Here is a 4,618-nt window from a genome sequence, read left to right on the forward strand (position 1 = left end):
CAAGCCCCGGCTGCAATGCCTCACGTGCAGGTACCTTAGGCCACCACTATGAGCTCCCTTCGACCACACTCTCCATATATACATGAAATACTACCATAACTTACCCATGAAACAGAGATAAACACATGAGTAGGTTTTATTTCTCTTGCACCACATCGTATCGAGAATCTAGTGACGTTCTTCATCAAGATCATCACCATGACCCTTCTATTAGGCGCGGACTGGATAGTCCACCACCTCGAGTATGTAATAGATATATGGCAAACCTCTCTCTTTGTACTACCATGTCTAGATCATATGAGCCGCTTAGCAAGATTGTGATCATCTATGTAATTGTTGCGGTGGATATTTTGATATGAGATGAGCAATTGCATTATGATAATGTTATCCGTTGTTTTACTTACTTAGATGTATACTAGATCTCACTTTGATTAGTCTAATCACCAAGAAGTTTTGATGAAAGAACAATAACGGGAACCATTTATATTAGATGGGCTAGACCACTATTTGTGAACTATTTTCACAAAATATAGGTATAATATTCGACGGATTTGCCTCACTAATGGAGAAAATATTTGACGGGTTTAAGTTTCTTCCCATCTGCCAAAAGATTGTACCTACTTAGCACTATCGGACTATCCCCCCTGCCCCCTTTAACGGGAAAGGTGGGTTCTTTGCCCATTTCATTAAGGTAGGAAAATAGTAAAAAGGAGTACACAAATGATGTACATGGAGCCTAGAAGAAACATAAGAGTCTCCCACGAGAGTGAGAGCTAACCACCTCCACCTTAAAGTACTCAGCATTATTGTCCCCCGATACAAATAAGTGCAGTACTTCATCTTCTTTGGGGCCCGGTCCATGGGATTTCGTACTTCGAGACTAGTTTCTCTAATTTGATGATTCGTCTGGATGGCTAAAAGTGTCCGGATGACCCGGTCTAGACATTTGTGGGCGTTTTGATGATTGGCACTGGAGATGCTCATAGTACTACTACCTCCGTTTGAAAATACTTCTTTCGACGGGAAAGGTGGACGGTCCGACCATTCTAGCAAGGTAGTGAAAAAGCAAAAAAAATGAGTAAAAGAATCACTTAAATGGCGCCAAGAAAAAGCATAAGAGAGAAGAAACATAAACTATCCTTCGAGCGAGCGTGAGAGCTGACCGCTCATACTAATACCCAATTTTTTTGTCCAACTTAAAGTACTTAGCACTATTGTCCCCTTGATATACGTGTAAAGGCAATAGTTCATCTTCTTTTATCAATCCCAACTGCAGCCACAAAGTCAATTATAAAAACAAAATGAACCACAGTTTCACGTTTACCATCAAAACCGTTGCGAACACTTCTAGTGCAAATAGAAGTCCATGCATGAAAAAACATCAGGCTGGTTGTAATGGGAAGTATCATATACCCCCTCTATTTTTATATACAAGGCCACAAACTTAAATTACAGGTACCAATGTAAATTTTAATGCATGCTTTGCAATCAACCTTTCTTTTCGTTTACTATGAACATTAATACATCAAATACATGCAAGAAAACTGAGTGAGAAAGTAGCTGACTGTCATTATGAGTGCATGCATGCAAGTGTTAAACAGGTTGTTAGTATGAGAAAATGTCATTATTTTTGCCTTGATTACTGTTGGTGACCTTGTATAGATGCAAAATGTATATTTCATAGTGGCCTTGTATAAGTAAATGGAGAAAGTACTAGTATCATGCATATGATACTAGTGTATGATACTACATCCGTAATACATGGTATTATATGTTGGTATCATACATGACATAAAGTAGCATATCATTTAATATGATACGGTATCATGATATGATACTCAAGGCTCTCTTTCTTCATTTAATTCTATGACATCTCATCAAAATTGCTTAATTGGCATGCATGATACTACATATAATACTTCCATTACAACTAGCCTCATATAAAAACCAACAGCAGTAGGTTCATAATGCATCCCATTGCTGCACAATAATGCGGAAACCAGCTAACCACACAACCAAACACATGGCATGAAATCAGCACAAACGAGGATGCAGAGGACAGAACACTACAGCTATCAACTGGCCAACCTCTCCATCTTCTCTCAAAGCTACTAATTTAACCCGAAGTAGACAATAGCCAGCGAAGCGGCCAACCAGACCAGCCAATGGCACCCAGCACTGGCCGGCCGGCCAGAAGGGTCACAGCCACAAACCTTCATTTGCAAGCCAAGTCAGAGACCCTCAACTCTCAACTCTAAAGTCTCCAACTCCAAGTACTAGTACTATATATAACCCCTCAAATGATCTCTCCTCCTCCACCCAAGATTGTTAGCCCAGAACTACTCGCTAGCACTCGAGTACACTGATAGATGACCGGTGGATGAGCACACACACATACTACTCACACACTCACTAGTGTATCACACACACACGTAGTAGTAGTAGTACTAGTACACAGCACTTGAGGCTTGGAGCACACACGGTGGTACTAGAAGGAGGAAATGCCTTGTGATGAAATTGGAATGGCCTGAGTTTTACAACCGGGATGCAGCTCCTTTTATAGGTAGCTGAACCGACTAACTATACGTATGAGCTTACGTCAAGCTCCTAGATTACATCACTGCTGACGACTAGCTTGCTCAGCTTTTACCATAGTAAATTACTACTACTAGTAGTTTCCTTAACTACCAAGGCATGCAGCCGCTACTGCTTTTCTTGCCGACATGCAGCTGCATGTCATTTCCACCTCCTGGCTAAGTAACTGCTACTGCTGCCGCTGTAACCAAGCATGCATAGCCATGCATGCATCGAAGACAGGTTTGACTCAACAATCTCCCCCTCAAACCTATAGGAGGGTCTTGATGATCCCGCTCCTGTCGTGCGGCTCTTGGAACTCGACGCAACCAAGTGCCTTCGTTGGGATGTCCGCCTTCTCGGCGGCCCGTATGCCCTGTTCGTGCTTCTTGATCTCGGGTGCTGCGATCGTCTCGCGGGCTCGAGAAGGTCCCCCTAGGCTTCGGAACCTGTGTGGATCGCCACCATTTTTGTTGGCATCGAACAAGTCCGACCGCGCTTTTGATGGGGACATGAACTGCTCGGGAACCACCTCGCTCGTGGGTGTCAGTGTTTCTGGGGTCGTAGTTCCTGATGTCACACTGCCCGGGAACTCCCTTCCCGGGGTCGTCGTGCCGGACGCCGCACTGCCCGGGAACTCCCTTCCCGGGGATGACTTGTCGGACATCGGACTACCCAGGAATTCCCTTCCTGGGGTCGTCGTGCCGGACGCCGCACTGCCTGGGAACTCCCTTCCCAGGGTCGTTGTGCCGGACGCCACACTGACCGGAGTGGCTCCTCTCAGGGTAGCGGAGTCCTTGGTGCTCTTCCCATCAGACTTGCTTGTCGGGTCTCCCCCGACAATCGTGAGTCGTGCCTCCCGCACGGACTCGATGGAGCCCGAGTGCGTCGGGGCTGCAGTGTGGCCGACCATAGAGCATAGTGCCTCCTGCACGGTCTCGACGGTCGCCACCAGCGTAGTCGGGTCGTGCCCAACTACAGAGTCCCGTGCGTCCCGCACGGACTCGATGGACCCCGAGCGTGTCGGGGTCGCGGCATAGCCGACCAAAGAGTGTTGTGCCTCCTGCACGGACTCTATGGTCGCCATAGTCTCGGTCGAGGCCTTGCCGCCCCATGACCGTCTCTTCATTGCCTCCCAGTTGAGGCTTGTCGAAGAGTGCCGTGTTGCCCACACGGGCTTGCAGAACCCTGAGAACCTGGTTGTCGGGTTGTGGCCGACCTGAGAGTGCCGTGCCTCTTGCACGATCTCACTGGTCACCAGCATCATGGTTGGGACGTGGCCCACCATATGCGTCATTGCCGTGCCTCCTGACACGAGCTTGTTGGGTCGCGAGGATGTCGGGTACGCCTTTGCCGTGCCATCTTGCACGGGCTTGACCAGCGTCGCAGGGGACGTGGTTTCCGGGGTGTGGCTCCCCCACACCTGGGTCTTCATCTCCTCCCAATCGTAGTCTCCCGAGAACGTAGTTGTCGGGGAGAGCGGTACCGATGTCGCGAGGGGATTACTTGAAGAGCTCCATGCCTCCCACACGGACTTAACGGTTGCCGACACCGTGGTCGCCGGAGGTTCTGCGCCCTCCTGCACGGCTTCGATGCTTGTCAGGACCATGGTCGCCGGAGGCGCTCTGCCCTCCTGCATGGTCTCGACGCAAGCCATCATCATTGCTGGCCCACCGTCTTCTTCAGCCTCGACGAGGTTTGCCGCGGCCACGGCATCCTCGTCAGCCATCCTCTTGCGGCACTCACGGGCCCAGTGGCCCTTGATGCTGCAATATCGGCACTTGTCTCGGTCGTCGTTGCCGGCACCTCGTCCGGCTCCACCCTGGGTGCGACCGCCGCCTCTGCCGATGCTGCCTCCGCTGCTCTGGGCACCGCCACCACGTCCTTGACGCTTCCTCGCCTCCCACTTCTTTGAGAATAGGAGTTGTCCGCCGCCGAAGCTCTCGCGGCCGTCGTCAAGGCGGTCCTCGACCACCCGCAACCGGCCCATGAGCTCCTCGACGGAGAGCTCACTCAGATCAAGCAAGGTCTCGATGGAGACCGC

The sequence above is a fragment of the Triticum aestivum genome, chromosome 1B (genome assembly GCF_018294505.1).
Source record: "Triticum aestivum cultivar Chinese Spring chromosome 1B, IWGSC CS RefSeq v2.1, whole genome shotgun sequence".
Lineage (NCBI taxonomy): Eukaryota > Viridiplantae > Streptophyta > Magnoliopsida > Poales > Poaceae > Triticum > Triticum aestivum.